Source organism: Tupaia chinensis, unplaced genomic scaffold (assembly GCF_000334495.1).
Source record: "Tupaia chinensis unplaced genomic scaffold, TupChi_1.0 Scaffold000513_1, whole genome shotgun sequence".
Lineage (NCBI taxonomy): Eukaryota > Metazoa > Chordata > Mammalia > Scandentia > Tupaiidae > Tupaia > Tupaia belangeri.
Genome location: NW_006160026.1, coordinates 1,506,862 through 1,526,432, shown reverse-complemented (window position 1 = coordinate 1,526,432; position 19,571 = coordinate 1,506,862).

Below are 19,571 nucleotides of genomic sequence, written 5' to 3'. Positions count from 1 at the left end.
GTTCTCATTGTTTTTGTGAAATTTGTGGGTTCAGATATATTTTTAATTAAACAAAACAATGACTCAAAACCTATGTTCTATGAGATTTTTCTTGTCAAATTGGCCACAGGAGTACAGGATTGTGGTGGTTCATTTATATGTCAACTTAGCTGGACTAAGGAATGCTCAGATGGCTGTTAAAACATTATCTCTGGAGATATATATATATGAAATATTTCTGGGAGAGATTAGCATTTGAAACAGTAGATTGAGTAAAAAAGATCTTCCTTCATCAATGTGGATGGACATCATCTATTGATGGCTTGAGTAGAGAAAAAAGACAGAAGAAAGGTGAATTCTCTCTCTCTTTTCTTGAGCGAGACTTTCATCTTCTCTAGCCCTCAGACATTGGAGTTTCTTGTTTGTAGGCTCTTAGACTTTGACGAGTCCCGTAAGAAATCCCTTCTTTTGTATCTATGTGTATCATATCAATTCTGTTTCTCTGGATAACTGTCCAATACAAAGATTAAGATTCTTTTTTACAACTTACACAAAATTGTTCAACAGAGGAAAAAGAATCCACTTTACTTCAATAATCTCATTATCACCTATAACATATTTTAGTATATAAACACACACACACATGAAAATACATATAAAACTAAAATTGGCATTGCATATACACAAATCTAAAAATGGTCTTAAGCAATGTGTGTATGAGGTGTTTAGCCTTTCTTGGGAAGAATAACCGAAAGCATTTAGCTGGCTGTCAATGGAGGGAATCATCAATATGAACATTGGCTAGTCTACTGGTCTCCACTAAAGGCCAAGGGTCTTTCAGTGAGTACCACAAATGGATTGCATAAGGGATTAAATTCCAGGCTTCACACACACACACATATGATCCTGAGCTCTTCTAGCATGATTATTTTCTCAGAAGCCTCATAAAACAGTTTTGAATCACCTCTTCCATTTCATAGATGATGTTTCTTCTAGTTAGAACCAGTACCTCTGTTCCCTCAGCCAAGTGGTTGGGCATCCAGATGACTCTACATGGAGAAGGAAGCCAAAATGTTTTTGGACAAGCCACTTTCAATGAAGGAAACACCTTGGAAAATATTAATACAGATTGAGTTTAGAGAAATGAAAAGAACTTGGACAATTAGCAAGGTAAAGGCAAAAAGAGCCAAGCTGAGAGGATGAAGGAGAGGAGGTGTCCTGATGAAAGTAAGAACATTTTTTTTCTTTATTCATTATAGAGCCCATGCACATGTCAGCGAGAAGAGAGAACAGGGAGAAGAGAGAGAGAGAACTCTCCCCAGTATTTGATCATACCATGATCTCCTACATCCAGTTTCCAGTCCTTTGGATCTTGGACAATCACTCATGTGCCTGGAGTGTTTCTAGCTGACTGGCCCAGGGATCTGACCTGTGGTCATCATGTGGGATCTGATTTCTTTCGAGCAGCACATTATCATTGCATCATGGAGCTGGCCTGAAAGCAAGGATAATTAATTTAGTAAAGTGTTTACAAGTGATGACAAAATGGAGTCACAGACAATGCAACAATTGTACTCTAATGGAACAAACCACTCAGATAATGGTGGAGTATGCATATGTAAACAATCAACTGACTCTTCTATGCATTTGATACGTTTACTTTATGTATACAGTCTTAAAATTCCACTCTATTTACAAATTGATAGAAACATCTTCAAACTGTACAACAAAGAAAAATACAATTCTGAGGCAACAAAAAATTTAAAATTCCTTTTAAACATTGACTGAAACTCCACCTTCCCAAAATAAGATGATAACGAGGATTACTAAATAATGTTATTTTTAAAAAATCATGTAAAAGATATCTAATCACTTTCATTGTTTTTAGTTCATTGTAACATATGGAATATAGATAATTTCAAATACATTTTGAAATGTTTTTGTTTTACATGATAGCAATGTTTAGATAGAAAATTCTATGTTTTTCATTTTTTAAGTTTATTTATTATCATCATAATCTTGTCTCTATTACATTGAATCACATATAACTTTATAGTGTATTACATTTCTTTTTCCAGAAGGAATACGGTGCATATCTGTCAATACAGAGACATTAAAATTCCCATTTTATCATCCAATATCTTTTCATTGTTTTTCCCAATCATTATTATTATTATTATTATTCCAATTATTTTTTATAAAAGAGTCCATCCCTATTTCTCATTTTGCCTGTAAAAAGACTTTCCCAAACATGAAATAATTCTCAGACCAATCTAGTTGAGAATCCTATACACATCATCAACAGGTAATTTTCACTGCTTTTACATCCTTCAATATTTCGCTCTCTACCATAGAGTGTGGATAGTCGGTATATATTAAGTGGAAACACACAATATCTTTCTTTCATATCCTGGCATGCTTCACTCAGCAATAGATCCTCCATATCTGACCACTTTCTATCAAATGCCAGGGTCTTGTTTTATTTTACGGTTGAGTAGTATTCCATAGATTATATATGCCACACTTTTTCAATCCATTCATCTGTTTGTGGACATTTAGGTTGATTCCATGTCTTGGTGATTGTGAATAATGCTGCAATAAACATTGATGTGCAAGCACTTTTCCGACTGAGCGGTCTCCTGTCCTTTGAGTAGATACCCAGAAGTTGGTCTTTTTTGTTGTTTATTTTTAAGTGCAACTAATTGTAAAGGGTTAAACTAATTACCCTAAGTGCAAAGGTATCTCTGTAGGTAACAATGAAGATTAATTAACCCTTATCCTCAGTAATTTGGGGCTAAGTCACAATCTCTATTCTTCAGATAACCAATATAAATCATTCGATCTATGTTCTTAAATATTAGCATGATCTTATAAGACAGCTACACTCTTAAATATTAACATGTTCTTATAAGACAGCTACCACTATTCATATGTGTATTTCTTTTTCAATTTGCCAGAAGGCCTGTGTACTTGCTAGAAAGAAACATAGAGACAGAGAAAAAGAGAAAGTGAGAAAGCACCCTAATGGGTCATGGTCATGTCACAATCCCTTCTCCATTTTTCCCTCCTTTTGAGAATTTTTTTTTTAGAGAGATTTTTGCTATAGGGCGCGTGTGCTTGCTAGAGAGATAGAGAGTCAGAAAGTGAGAAATCACCCCCCAGTGGGGATGGCCATGCTACAATCCCTTCTCCTCCATTCTCCTCTCAGGATCTTGGACATGCACACACACATGCCCAGTGTGAGCTTAAGTTGCTGGGCCTGGGACTCGAACCATGGTTGACTATGTCAGAGTTTAGTGACATAATCATTACACCATCTGCTGGTCTTCTTCCTTTTGGGATTTTGATCACACATACCCCACATGTTTTTCAAGATGGCACTCTGGGACTCAAACCACGTGGTTGGCTATGTGGCCCAATAGGTCTGACCATGTATAGATATGATTTAATTTACATAAATGATACTATGTGATAAGTCATCTTGTTTCTCTACCTCAACATTCTTTTGGGAGTGATATACTTGGGGCTATGGATACATGGTATGTGTTCCTTATTGATGCCATAGTTCCTTAGTGCATATCTGTCTGAAAGATTATATATCTGAAAGATTAGCCTTGATCGGTTTCAGTCCCCTGCCACCACAACAACACTGAAAAACAGGCTTGTCTATGATAATTTACAAACATTTGCAAGAATTTTTCTGAATTATACACATGGATTTAGACCAATTGGCTCTTATAAAAGACAAATACCTATTTTAGCTAAATATTGGTTACTTGTTTTCTAGAATGATTCTTACAGTTTACTCTCTATCAACAGTTTGTAAAATAAATCTTCATTGAAATTATAATACCAAAATTTTCAGTTTTTACCATTCTAATGACCATAAAGTAGTATTCATTGTCATTTTAATGCCCAGTCCTGTGACTTTTAATGAGTTCAAGCATGTGTTGGTATATTCCTCAGCCATCTGGACTGCCATTCCTGCACATTGATTAGTCATTGCACATGTTCTTACTATAGCTTTATGCTTCATCCTGTTAATTTGGAATTAAAACATATTTCAAAAATTAATCTCATCTTTATTTTAAATATTAAAAATGTCTTCTCTAAATGTTTCACCCATTTTTAATACCACCCGATATCCCTTCTACAACACTTCTATTTTATAGTTTGTGCTTTGGAGTCTTGTTTAAGTAGCTTTTCAACACTTTTAGAGCATTAGAAAATTCTTGTACAAGGTCTTCTATTATATAATGCTTTAGTCTGTTTTCTGTTGCTTAATAATGGAGTGCCATACTGGGTAACTCATAAAGAACAGAGATTTATTTAACTCACCATTTTCATATCCAAAGGCAAAGAAGTTCATCTGATGAACTTCCTTGGTGGGGACTTCCTGAAGAGTCCATATTCAGGGCATCACATGGCAATAGCTTGAGCAGGGTATGTGTGCCTTTATCTGCTCTTCATACAATATTGCCAGGTGTTTGGCTGGCAGTAGTTAAGGAGGCTAGATCCCATATGACTGACTACATAGTTCAAATCCAGGACCCAAACTTCTGGGTGCATGTGTATGCATACCCAAAATCCCAAGAGGAAAATGGAGGAGAAGGGATTGTGGTATGGTCACTTCCCCTGGGGGGAGCGGTATTTTCTCTTTCTTTTGCCCAACCTCCACTCACAAGTCCTACTCCCCTTACTATCTCTCTCTAGCAAGCACTTGCACCATGCAGCAGGTTAAAAACAAATAAAACTACCGAGTATCAATCATGGAGGTTACCCTCATGACCTCATACAATCCCAGTTACTTTCCAAAGGCTTCATCTTCCAATACCATAATGGACTAAGTCATACCTTCTCAACACTGATACAATAACTTATCAAATTTCAGCACATGAATTTCTTTTTTTTTGGAGAGGTTTTTCGCTATAGGGCGCATGCGCTCGCCAGACAGACAGAAAGAGACATAGAGACAGAAAGCGAGAAATCACCCCCCATGGGGGATAGTCACGCCACACTCCCTTTTCCTCCATTCTCCTCTCGGGATCTTGGGCACGCACGCACACGTGCCCAGCGTGAATTTTAAGCCACCGGGTCCGGGATGCGAACCGCAGTTAACTACGTGGGAGTCCAGTGACATAGCCATTACGCTAACTGCTGGTTCCCAAAACATGGATTTCTTGAGGGCACATTCAAACCATAGCATACACATACTATTTCATGTATTTCACATGTTCTAACATATTTAACTCTCCAAACTACCTCCAAATAAATGAGATAGCTATTGTTATTATCTCTATCTTACAGATGAACAAACTGAAGTATCGACTCTTCCCAAATCATATAGCTTGGAAGTAAAGTATTTTACATTTGAATCCATCTGGAGTCAAGAATCTCTTATACTTCTGTTTTCTTATACCAGTATAATCCACCTTTTCAAGGTAAAAGTATTTAAGAGAATGAAGAGGAAAGGAGTTGAAGTTAGGGAGAAAAGATGATTATTTTAAGGAATTCTACTGCTAAAAAAGAGCAAAAAAGACCATCGTCATAGCTGGAAGGGGAAGAGACACCAAAACAGAAAGGAAATTGCTATATTCTGATTGTGTCATCATTTATCCACCCATTCCTTTGCTGGTGACTGTGTACACTGTAAATTTTCGCCACTATTGGAAATGCTATAATTAAGATTCTTATGCATGTATATTTACAGATTATACATGATGATTTTCTTACCACCAAATTATCTCAATACTTCTATATAATATATTTGTAGAAATCAGTGTTCTGTCATTTCTATGGCCTAAATGTTCAGGGGTGGGATTTATAAATATAAACTCATAAATCTTTATTAGCTTACTTCCAATAAATAGCAACCTATTCATATATATATATATATATGTATATTCATAAATATATATGTACATATATATTTTCAATATACAATATAAGTTATATATAAGTTACATTTCTACCAGAATACTTGAGTATACATTTTTCTGGAATCCTCACTGACAAATAAGACACATCCCAATGGATTGTGACCTTTGGTGTAAAGTGTCTGTCATAATCAAGGAAACTTATAGCAATTATGTGGTCTTCAAAATGATTCTGTGGTTCCCCCTATTCTATGATCTCCAGTTAGCAGATGAAGAGAAAGATGCTCACACAAGCGCATATACCTAGAAATTGACAGAGCTACCTTCAAACTCAGCCTGACTCTAGATTTCTTTCTCATCCTCCTTTTTAAAAAAATTTGCCAGAAGGCATGTGCACTCATCAGAGAGACAGAGAGAAAGGCAGAGAGATAAAGCAACTTTCCAATGGGGCATGATTTTGCTCTGCAGCCCCTTTTTCATTTCTCTATTCTGTTGAGCTTTGGGCTTACTTGCACATGTGCCCGGCATGTCTCTCAAGCTGGGGCAAAGGCTTATTTCACCATTGGGCTGGTCCTGCTCCTTCCCCTCACCCCCACTTTTTACTGTTTTCTTTGATACTGTTTTCATTCACAGACCTTTCTCAGTCCTTCTCACTAAGAACAGAACAAGCCTTTGGGGCTGGACTGATACCTGTGTTCCCTTGCACTTAGAGACCTGGCTGTATGCCTGTTGCTCTCCTTTTTCCCAGGTTCCAGGTTCCCTCAGTCCTGGATCTCTTCCCACCCTCAGGACACACAGAGTCTCAGCACATATTACACATTCCTCCAGCACAATGAGTCTGCTGGCAGACGCCCAGGAACACACAGTTACACATAAGGCTCCCCAGCTGCCTGGACCTTCTCCAGTCGCGGTCATAGGTAGCCGCAGAGACAAGCATAAACGCAGGTCCTGAGACGACCAAAGGCATGGTGGGTCGGGTGGGTGGAACCACAGGCATCCTGTCCAGACGGCAACCAGTGACCTCTGGTCAAGCTGCGCCAAGAAAAACGGAACAGAGTGAAAAGCAAAAGGGTCCTTTCACATCCCTGCCCTATCATCTTTTCCCTCAAAAATGCATTGCTGATATTCTGGAGTCTAAGATTGTTAGTTAATCACCAGATAACACTAGCAGTTACAGATATCACTTATTTTGAAAACCAACAAATAATAAGTTACAGGCACTGTGTAGTCATTATCTGTCAGTTTCAGGAAACCTTTGAAATGCAGGTTTTATGATTCCTAACTCAGAAATGTTAAGTAACTTACTCAGGATTTCATACTTCACAAGGGGCAAAATCAGCCTTGAGACTGGCTTCCCTGATGCTGGTGCTCAGGTCCTTCTGCTTTCACACATCGCTGCTATTATAATAACGACAGTATTTATGAGTAATATGACTTGGTCACAGTGTCAGGTAATTTGCATGAATTTTCCAGTCATCCTGATAGCAATCTAAACTTTATCACCTTTTCCCTCTACTATGATAAAAAAAAAATAACAACAACAACAAAAATAAAACTTAAAACAGGACTTATTTAAGTCTTTGACATCTAAGCAATTTGCTCAAAGTTTAGGAACCAGTAAGACAGAGATAGAATTTGAGATAAAATATTAGTGGCCCTGTAACCTCCTCTCTTGAATTTCTTGCATCTGTGTGCATATACAAGAAGAATTCAAAAAGTTCATAGAAAAATAGAATTAAAGTATGAATTTAGGAGCCAAAAGGTGCCCCCCAGCAATGAATTCAATGCCCTCAGGGCTGAATAGCATGGGAGATGGATTTGCATCTTAAGATTTCCTTGAATACTTTGGGCAGGCATGATCTGGGGTTTGCTAAAGGTGGGGGTGGATCGAGGTGTTAACACCCTATTGAAGGTAATGTCTCTCTCTTTCATTCATGGAAGAAACAAATACAATATAGTGTAAGAAATATGACTTTATTTTGGTACAAGAAAATTTGAAATCCAGGCCAGCAGGTGGTGTGTAGGTTAAGGTGACGTGGATCGACAGAGACATTACCTTCAACAGGTGTTAACACCCTGTTGAAGGTAATGTCTCTCTCTTTCATTCATGGAAGAAACAAATACAATATAGTGTAAGAAATATGACTTTATTTTGGTACAAGAAAATTTGAAATCCAGGCCAGCAGGTGGTGTGTAGGTTAAGGTGACTGAATTCCACATGGTTGACTGCACAGTTCAAGTCCCAGACCCAGCAGCTTAAAAATCACACCAGGCACATGTGAGTGCATGCCCAAAATCCCGAGAGGAGAATGGAGGAGAAAGGATTGTGACATGGCCAATTCCCAAAGGGGGGATTTCTTTTTACCTTTCTTCCTCTGTCTTCTCTCTCTAGTGAGCACCGTAAAAACCAAACTTAAAAAGCAATCTGAAACCCATACTGTTTTTTATAATATACAGTTTTTCATGAACTTTTTGAAGAGCTTTAGTATAGTCTCCTCCATTTCTGTGGACCTCTGGGGATAAATCTAGACATTTTTTCTAATAGCAGTTATAAAAAATTGTCTTTCTCAAGACTCAGGCAATATTTAAGGTGTAATAGAAAATTGAATTAGTAAATGAATTTTCAGAGAAATAAATATGATGTTTGCCTTCAGGGAACCAGGGCAAAGATTTATCTCTGAAGCTGTCAAGTCCGTGCTTGTTTCATTTTGTATACCCTCAAGATGACTGGATTAATGTTAGCATATAGATGTTAGTAAATACATATTTTTTATTTTTTATTTTTTGAGGGAGAGATTTTTGCTATAGGGCACGTGTGCTAGCCAGAGAGGGACAGAGAGACAGAGAGGAAGAGAGTAAGAAATCATGCACCTCCCTCCCCTGCCCCCAAGGAATGACCACGCCACAGTCCTTTCTCCTCCATTCTCCTCTTGGCATTTTGGGCACACACGCACATGCACGTGGTATGAGCTTTAAGTCACTGGGTCCGGGACTCGAATTGTGGTAGACTACATGGGTGTCCAGTGACCATTCCACCATCTGCCGGTCCCAATAAATACATATTTTAATAGGAAAAATTTTAAAAGAAATTTATTAATATACTTAAATTTTAAGGAATAACCTGTTTCTCTGTTCCTAGTCTCCAACTTATGTAATGATTATAGGCCTCTGTTTAGCAGAGCCAGTCAGAAATAAGAGCTAAGATAATGACCTCCAAGATCTAAACCTCCAGTTCCACTCCAAATCAATGACTTCCTAGAAATGGGGGAGGAGCTCATAAAGTACTTCTTGTTCTCTTCAGCTAGAAGCCTTAGAGCCAGGCCAAGCCAATAAAAGATGAATAGGGAAAACACATGCTGCTTACCACATAGCCCATGTAGAAGATCCACTTTCTAATTATGCATATTGAAGCACTGGGAATTTTAAGACTTCATGTGATGCTATGAGACTGATTAATACAGCATAGACATATATATACTCACATGAGTGTGCACCTATGTATATCCAAGCCACATGTCCCATTGGGAGGATGAATCCGTCATAGTTTTCCTTTTAGTGCTAATCATGTTCTTTATTTTCTGTATTCTGATTCTTTGACATCTGGGGCCTTGCTGACCCTGGAGGGACTGCCAACCTCAGAGAGAGCAAATTTCTGAAGATGGAAAACTACTTGCTGGTGAGCACACCTTTCAAATGCAAACCAAACAGTCCAGAGCCCAAATCTTCCACCACCTCCCTTATTGGGTTCTCACACTCTGTACACTTTGCCTGCCCTAATCACCTGAGGGCTAGGAACCAGTCAACTGAGAACAGCCTGTACACCCCAGAGCCCACTGAAATTATTTAAACCAACCTACCCTAATCCTGGTTATCCTTTTTTTTTGCCTATGGAAACTACAGTAAAAGCTTTTGTTCACAATTCTTCCTCTTCCTCTACTTCCTGGCCAACCCTGGTGCTTTGTTCTATGGCTTCTCATGGTATGATGTGAACCCATCCTCTTGGGATCTGTCACTATCTTTTCAATGGCAGTTATCTCCTAATTTTGTTGCCTTCAAAATTCCTTAATAATAATAAAACCAATATTAAATCATCTTTGAACACATTCAAGGACTGGTCTCATAAAAGAAGCATAGCATTTTCACTTTATGCAAGAATTTCCTCAAAGGCAAGGGAGAGCACTAAGTCTTACCTTCAGATGGTAAGATTATATAAGGAGAAACATGTCAATGGCCAGTCTCACTGAGGGAAGGAAAATGTGCAATAATGGCAAAAGTCACCTGCTATAGACAGTCTGAGTGTGAAGGCTCTTGAATTCAAGGTCATTGGTACTCGCTGTGGTATTTAGGACGACATTATTAATTTAGGTTTACAAGACCATAGGAAGTGACCACTTGGGGAACAGCAGGACTCCCCTATGGCTAACCATGGTTCAAGTCCTGGACATGGTGGCTTGTTTTCTCACTTTTGTCTCTCTCTCCCACCCCTTTTTCTCTGTGTCTCTCTCTGGTGAGCACTCTTGCTCTAAAGCAAACCAAAATGTAGTGATTATAAATAAAATTAAATAAATAATTCTTAAAAAAGGAACTAAACAGCTCAGCTTTCTTTGGGATAAGTAGTAATACAGTAAGCCTTTAAAGTAATTATGCCATTTCTATTGAAGATAATGTTTTGCCAATTTAGGAAACAATTTAATTTAAGTAGCCATGAATTACTAAGTATTTATTGTAAAGTTTAAAGAAACACGAATTCTTAGATGCAAATTAAAAGACTTAGTGACTACTATGCAATTATTGTCATTAACTGCTTCATCTAACTAGAATGCTCTCCAAAGTCAATCAAAAAAAAAAAAAAAGAAAGCACTTTTCCAATGAAGATTTCTTCTGTCCTTTGGGTAGATACCAAGGAATGGGATTGCTGGATCATATGGTAGATCTATTTGTAGATTTTTGAGGAATGTCCAAATTATTCTCCACAGTGGTTGGACCAATTTACATTCCCACCAGCAGTGTAAAAGAGATGGCAAAGTCATGGAACCAACCCAAATGCCCCCGTATGGAGGAATGGATTGAAAAACCATGGCACATATACTCTATGGAATACTACTCAGCCATAAAAAACAACAAAACCCTGGCTTTTGACAAAAAGTGGAAAAATGTGGAAGATTTACTGCTGAGTGAGGCAAGCCAGGCTATGAAGGAGAGACATTGTATGTCCCCACTTAACATATACCGAGTGTCTGCACTCTTTGACTGAAACTGATTGACTAACGGTTGTACAAACACAAGAGATGAGTGTGAATGTCAGATGAGGTATATGTGGAGGAGTGGGGCCTAACGAAGGACATTTGGAGAAAGGATATGGAGGCAGAGCATCGATGGGATGGGGAAGTGTGGTGTTATCGGTTGAAGATATTTTGATCAACAGGACTAGGGAGAAATGTTCACATATTGAAATGCTCACATTGTAAGCTAAACAATGCAATTGAATGTATATACAAAAATAAATAAATTAAATTAAAAAAAAAGAAAAAAAAAAGCCCTTCCCACTTTTGTTGAAATCAGGTCACCAGGACTTTGCTTTCTGAACAGATGAAATGTTGAAGGGTGTGGTCATTAAATCATGAGCTGTAGCATCTCCTGAACAAGGTATTGACTGGTGGTCCTACCACCTTCTTACGAAGTGACCTGGGGCAACATATGTAACCTTTATCAGCCTCAAGTTTCTTCTCTGAAAAATGAGGATAAAAATAGTGGTCATTCCAAAGCATTCTTGTTAGAATGAAATTAATATACATGCTTAACACATTGCATGCCTCAGTTGTTGGTACTGTAAATGTTGGAAATCAGTAGGTTTCACCAAAAAACTTGTGTGATACTTCAAATTAATGAGAAAATGAGAGCACCACATGTTTTCTTAATTACTTTTAAGGTACTTTCTTCTCATTTGGTATAAGACAAACCCTATATTGTTATTCTCTATTCAAGAGACTACCAGCTCAAGCAGAAAGATGTACTATCACCTGATGTATTCCAGCAAGAGAATTCAAAACTTCCCACGTGTTTAAAAACCTAAGCTCTTTTAAAATAGAAGTAAGTTTGTCTACCAACTCTTTCCTTCTTAATACTTCAAACTTCAAAGTTTAATGTAATTTCCTTCATACTGTTTATGAATTTAATTCCATTACTCAGGTCATTGAAAGCCAGTTTATTAAATAGTTGCATCTCACCCTCTACCTTTGGAATACTGTGAGCCAGTAAGTAGACAGTTTTTAAACAGACATGCACTTTGGTTTCCTCACATTTTCCTCCAAAGCCTTAGAAATTACGATTAGTGTCATTCAAGTCAGGAGACTTAGTCATATTTCTAAACCTAACGGATATGTCCTCGAATGGCAAAGGACAGAGGATAAGTCTTCAACAGCTGGGAGAGGTTTTGTGGATTTCATAGCGGTTGGGAACTACTAACCAGGAAATATTACACATGGCCTTTGGCAGGAACATATTATAAAATCCAGAGCCTTTTGTTATGGGCTGAGTAGAGTATTATTCATAATTGTTATTTGATTTGGTCTTCTTCCCGTCTTCTTTTTAACAGAAGGCCTTTCTGCCTTGAAAAATTATACCGTTTAAAGGTGCCCTATGTCTGTGATTATATGCTACATAACCTGGCAAATACTCTTCAAATAAAAGCCCATAAGGCCACTAAAATTTGTAGTAGCAGATGGCATTTTCACCCGCTAACAGAGCCAGTTTTTCATAGAGGTAAAAGAGGGATCCGCCCCCACTTGAGCAATGCCAGGAAATGTCTATCATTCCCGGAATATCTCATTCATTCAGCTGACTTCATTAATCCCTGGAGCATTCTGATAACTCCAGGAAAGCATCCAAACTCATCTCTGCCTGGGTCCCGCCGGGGTCACTAGTCCCATCTCATACCCCTTCTCCACCTACCAGCCCTAAACCCCAGCCATTTGTACCTCTAATGTCTCAGTTTGCAACAGCTGACAAGTATCCCCAAGCTGCTGATGACATATAATAATAGGTAAATTTAGTGATGTACTAATTTTGTTCTAAGCTGGTGAGCCTAGGGGAGCAGCAAGATGCTCAGTGGAATGAACTGACTGCCCAGCATCTGCTTTCCAATAGCATCCTCCATTTTTCAGTTGATTCCTACATGTTTTTTTTTTCAGAGGTTTTTCTATAGTGTGTATGCATTCACCAGAAAGAGAGAGAGAGACAGAGAGACAGAAAGCGAGAAATCACCCCCCAGGGGTGATGGCTATGTCACAATCCCTTCTCCTCCATTCTCCTCTCAGGATCTTGGGCACACATGAACATGCACCCAGTGTGAGTTTAAGCCACTGGGTCTGGGACTTGAACCTTGGTCAGCAACATGGGAGTTTATTAACATAGCCATTATGCCAACTGCTTGTCTTCCTTGCATGTGCTTTTTAATTCAGTGTATCACTTACTTATGGGGACAAAAATATTGTGCTGTAAACAATTACAGGTCTAGTGGAATGCTATAATAAACATTTCTTTCTGCTCCTATGTCTGTGGGGTTCAGAGAACTGAGGAGGAGTATTAGTTGAGTCCACCTTTGCTTAATGGTACATCCATATCCAGTAGAGGATCATCTGGGAGCTCTTTGGCTTTTGCCCAGGCTAGCTGATAAGTCTGGAGTTGATCTTAACCAGGACAAGACTAAGCAACTTACTTTTGCCCTACTGGTCCCTCCTCCTGCTGGTTAGTCCTACTAGGTTCTCATTGGAATGACAGAACTATAAGAACAACCAAATGCATCTGCATATATACTTTCTTTTTATTTATTTATTCATTTTTTACATTCAATCACTGTGTATCATTGCAACATACCAAATAAATTTTCCCATTATAACTATACCACATGTCAGTCCAGTCAAAAACATTACCATATATGATCAACAGATTTCTTTCCATGTTGGATCCCTTAACTGTTTTGCTTCTTTCTTTTTTCCCTTGATACTCTCCCTCTCACTTTGAAACTGTGTTTGCATCACACATGCCTATAACCCACCGGCCAAAATAAGCCTCATGTGGCCATGCCGAGTTAGAGTGAGAGGCACTACAAAGCTATATGGCGAGGGGCAAGGATTTAGGAAGGGCAAAGAATTAAGGTCATTTTTGTAATCAATACACTCTGCAAAAGAAATGGATTCTAGAATGGTGTCTCAGAAGTCCTCCCACTATTCCTCTTGAATTCTTGGAATAGATTATACTATCCACCATGACATTGCTCTAGTGGCTTTTTCTTTTATTGGAGAGGTGGTTTTTTTGTTTGTTTTTTGTTTGTTTGTTTTGTTTGTTTGTTTGTTTGTTTGTTTTTGCTATAAGGCACGTGCGCTTACCAGACAGACAGAGAGAGACAGAGAGAGACAGAGAGGCAGGAAGCGAGAAATCACTCCCCGGGGGGATGGCCTCTCTGCAATCCCTTCTCCTCTATTCTCCTCTCGGGATTTTGGGCACGCATGCACACGCGCCCGGCGTGAGTTTTAAGCCACCGGGTCTGGGATGCGAACTACGGTCGGCTCTAGTGGCTTTTATTCCTGACTCCATATTACCACTATTCCCCATGCAACACTGTGCTGGCGGCCCTGGAGGCACAGAGACGGGACAAATAAACAGTCTCTGATTTTAGGAAGAACTCCATTTATTAGGATAACAGATGCTTACGTAAGTATCAAATTGGGTAATACAAATAAAGACCATAACATTATGCTTAGTTCACTGTAACAATCATAGAAGATTGAGCCAAGATGTACCGCATCCCTCTAGTTTATCTTTGAGTTCACCTGTAGCTACACTAGGATAATTCTTGGTGTGCTAGGAGCTTCTGACCTCAGGTACTTGGAGTTCTCTGCTTCTCATACATCCAGGGCAACCTGTACCACAAGTGAGAAACCTGGAAGTGCCAGGGCTTTAATGTCTCAAGGGAACATCTTCTGCCAATGATGCAAGAGTCAGTGGATCAATATCCTAGCTTCCTATCCCTCACTGTGATCAATAGTGGTATTCCTCAGAGTTCCTCAGTGAAAGCCTAGCAGTGGGACCTGCAGTAAATCCCTCATGGATACACTCCTTGTTCTTCTACCTTCCATCTCACTTGAGCTTTTAGGGTCATCTCCCATATCAATCACCTACTGCTACATCCTTATCACAGGGTTTACTTCTGGAGAAATTCCAAACTAAGACGGGGGGGGGTGTGGTGGTGATGTTACTTAGCAATAGTTACTATGAATCCCAATATGCAAAAGTAGAGAAATTCTTGGAAAGCATAAAATAGAAAGGGTGCCAAATCATTCCCTTTACCTCCCTAAACTCTAGAGACCAACACTATTGATCTGTAAGCTTCACATATCCAAATAAATAAAACTACTGAATGGTCCCTACAGTTCTGTTATTTGACAAGATGAGCAAGGAAGGGAGGTGGAGGAGAGGCACAAGAAACCTCCTTTGTCAATAACAGCCTAGGTAACAGCATTTGTGCTATGATTCGAAGTACCTATGCATCAATGCCTGTAATTCCTCAACAGTAATTAATTTTGGGGGGAATCATTGTCACAACTCTGTGTTTCTTGTCAAGTTTAACTACAGACAAAACAAGTAGCAATGTAGGCTAGTGGAACATGTATTTATAAAGACAGAAAGGCCTAGAGTCAAATATTGGCTCTGCTCATCACCAGCCCTATGACTTTTAGCAAGCCAGTGTCTCACTTCCCTTATCTGCGAGATGAGAAGAGTAACCTTTATTCTACAAGATTGATTTGATGATTAAATAAAATAGCAACCATTAACCTCCAGGCACTGTACCTTACATACAATAGCTATTTGTTAGATCTTACCTACTATTAAATTTAGTAAGAAAAACTTGAGTTTGAATTTCAGTCCTTCCACTGGATAACTAGATAGCCTTAGAGCAAAATATGATGGTGATTAATAGCTCAAGCTTAAGATTTGTAAGAGATGGATTTGCATGTAAACACATTTACTATCATGTGCAAGTTATGTGACTTCAGACCAGTTTTTAAACTTCTCTGGAACTTGGTTATTAGCTGTCTCATCTTCTGTGTAAATGGAAACATTGACATACCATAATTTATCTATCCTACAATGTATTTTTATATATCAATATCTCCATTAAAGAGAATTTTTCATGATTAATTTTTGTTATAGTTTAATTAATAGTATTTTTTTTCTTTCTTAATGATACATGGAAGAATTATGTATCTGTAATCAATGTTGTCTTAGATATATTGAAATATTTTCCTTGATATAGAAGGTTGTATACATTAAAAGAAATAATACCATAAAATGTTAGCTTTTAATAAACACTAAATAAAATTAAACTAGTAGTTTGCTTTAACAAGAACACAGGGAGGCGGCAGGTAGAAGATAATGGGATTAAGAAACTAGTTCAAGATCCTGCAGGGAATCCAGCCCAAGATACCTATGCCTTGGCTGCTGGTCAGAGCTACATGTCTACATGTCTTTGAACTTTGTCCTGCTGAGAATATGGAACACACATACACACACACACATACTTAACTTGGTGGGTTTGTTGACTGCCCTCTTATAATGTAACTACTTTGGAACCTCACACCGTTTCCTCAGAAACTCTGCAAAGGAAGATGGAGATAAGAAATTTCCAAAAAGAACTAGATCATAGGTACACTGAGGGTTTTCCATGCACAGAAAAGAGAAATAGCATCTCTCAGTGAAAAGATGTCAGCCTGGGGAGAAAATACTTCAAATACTAGATTGGCTGTAGGATGTTGAGCTAGATTTGTGCTCGCTAATTCCTGCTACAGTTAAAGAGATGGTGCTACCCACTTTGCAAAGGTTTTGTTATGATTAGAGAAAAAACATGCTAAGCTCTTAGCACAAATTTATACCAACTAGCTTTCTCCAATAATTTGAGGGACTGTCATCTTTTTTATTTATTCTGTTTTTGTTTCTCAGTGACTGAGTTCTTGAAATAATTTACGGTTTCTCCCTGGCAATTGTGAAGATTATTCTGAGGTTATTTTTCTCTTTTTATGACTTCTATTAGTCTTCTCTAGCTGGGATCAACTTATAATAAATTCATGTATTTTAAGGAAGCTGCTTAAAACACTCTTGCAACAAGTCAAAATATAAATCAGTCAATCAATTCAGTACCATCATTAAGAGAGATCCAGAACTTTTTTATATAAACAATTATCAAAAAGACTCAGAAAAGAGAACCAGCAGTTAACGTAATGGCTATGTCGCTGGACTCCCACGTAGTCGACCACGGTTCGCGTCCCGGACCCGGTGGCTTAAAACTCACGCCGGGCGCGTGTGCGTGTGTGCCCAAGATCCCGAGAGGAGAATGGAGGAGAAGGGATTGCAGCGTGACCATCCCCCCTGGGGGGTGATTTCTCGCTTTCTGTCTCTATGTCTCTCTCTGTCTGTCTGGCAAGCGCACACGCCCTACAGTGAAAATCTCTCAAAAAAAAAAAAAAAAGACTCAGAAAAGAAGTTGACTGGAACACTGTTGGTAGAAGATATATGGGCCAGCTCATAGTCTAGTGATTATAGGAGCAGGATCCCATATGGCCAACCGTGGTTGGAATTTTGGTTCCAGTGGCTTGAAAAACATGCTGGGAAGGTGTGTGAGCATGCAAAATTTCACAGGCTAGAGAAATGGGGGAGCAGGGATTGTGGTGTGATCATACCCCACTGGAGTTTTTTTTTAATCTCTCTCTCCCTCTCTCTCTGTCTCTCTCTGGCAAGCATACACAGCCTCTGGCAAATACAAAAACACCAAGAAGATATCTTGTCACTGAGCACTGAATTAATCCATTGTTTTTAAATTTTTGAACATTGCAGTTATATATAAAAGTTAATTATCACATATAACTGTACTCAGATAGTGGAGCTTGGTTATGTATATGCTTTACTTCCTGAAAATCCAAGGGAATAAACTTTGGAGCACCTAAGGGAGCTGTTCTTTCCTCCATCAATGGGTCTCTTGCCTCATTCCTCATTCCCTTGAGCCTTTTCCATCCTGAAGTCTAATCTTTCTTCAGACAGCTTTGGATTCTGGACAACTGTCCAGAGCATTTCAGTCTTCTGAGGGTACCTGGTTTCAAACCACATCACATAAAGAAAAGGCCTTCCATGTAGGAGGAGGACCCCAGGCCCCACCTGGAGTTTTAGATTTCCATTTTGCTTCATCCCAGCTTTTCCTAGTCTTATGGGTTTCCTTATTTCCCTTGGGCAGATAGGATCTTGAAGCCACAGCCTTTATTCAGCAGTCTAGTGTAGTAATCGAGACCCTAGGGTCAGGAACTAAAGGGCCTGGGTCACTTATTGGCAATGTCACTTACTAGGTTATGATATGACATCTGGCAACTTATTTTACTTGTCTGAGTCTCAGTTCTATGTTCATAAAATGGAGTTTGTAATTGTCTTTACATTAAAAGAATGTTGCAAAATTAAACAGGTTAAACCATGTGTACCACATAAGCAAGCACTCAATAAATGTCGGTGATTTTTTATTAATATTCACATTTTATTATGTTTTCACTTTTTGTGCTCCGGCAGTTCTGAGACTTCCTAGCAAAAGGAGATAGCACCGAATCCCTCCCATCTTGAACATAGTCTATGAGTTGTGAACATGATGAGAATTCTGTATTTCTATATTACGATTGGAGTCACATGTTTGTAGACAAGAACAGGAGGGAAAGGGTGGGCCATCCCTCCCATCCTGACCAAAAAACTATGGAAACATTATGGAGTGTCTAACTGGATGTGCTATGGTCTGCTCTTGATAGCATGGAAACTGAAAAAGATACTTAACGCCATTGTTTTTAACCTTGTACAAGCTTTTGATGCTTAAATGACATAATGTTAACAACGTCCGTAGAACAAGAGTTGAGACTTTTCATGGGTCTTCATGTCTCCCTATTGCTACAGTTATTGGGATGTTCAGGGCATAAGAAACATTAAGCTTTACTTTACAATCTTATTTTTTCCTTAAAAAAGGAATGGAGGAGAAAGGATTGCAGTGTGGTCATCCTCCTTAGGGGGTGCTTTTTTTTTACTTTCCCTCTTTCTCTCATTCTCTGTCGCTCTCTCGTGAGCACACATGACCTCTGGTAAAACTTAACAATACCAACAATAAAAGTACAATATAGAAAATACATGAGGCAGTAATGCAGTCATTTATTATTATTATCAGCTATTACATAGCATATCGTACATAAATGTATGTGCTGCCCTTTCATACATATGTGCTTTAGCAGAGCAGTGTGCTTGTGTACAGCAGCATCGTGACAGACACGTGAGTAGGTATTGGATGACAATGGTGAGGTGGCTACATGACTAAGCAGTAGGAGCCTTTCAGCTCCTGTGGGACCTTCATTTACGTATGGTTCGTCGTTGACAGATACGTCTTTATGCAGCGCATGACTGTATACTATCTCATTTTAACTTCAAAACAACCCTACCTCAAAGGAGTCATTTTTTCAAGCCTCCTCTGCCCCATATGACAAGTTTGACTCATTAGCGCAGCATGAGATAGAAAGAGATGTTCTAGATTTTCCAAAATCCCACAGCAGAGCAGAACATAAATAAAAAATGCACAGACTCTGAGGCCTCCACAGCAAATGGAAAATCACTGTTTCCCATGGCCTTGGCCTGCCAATGAGTATG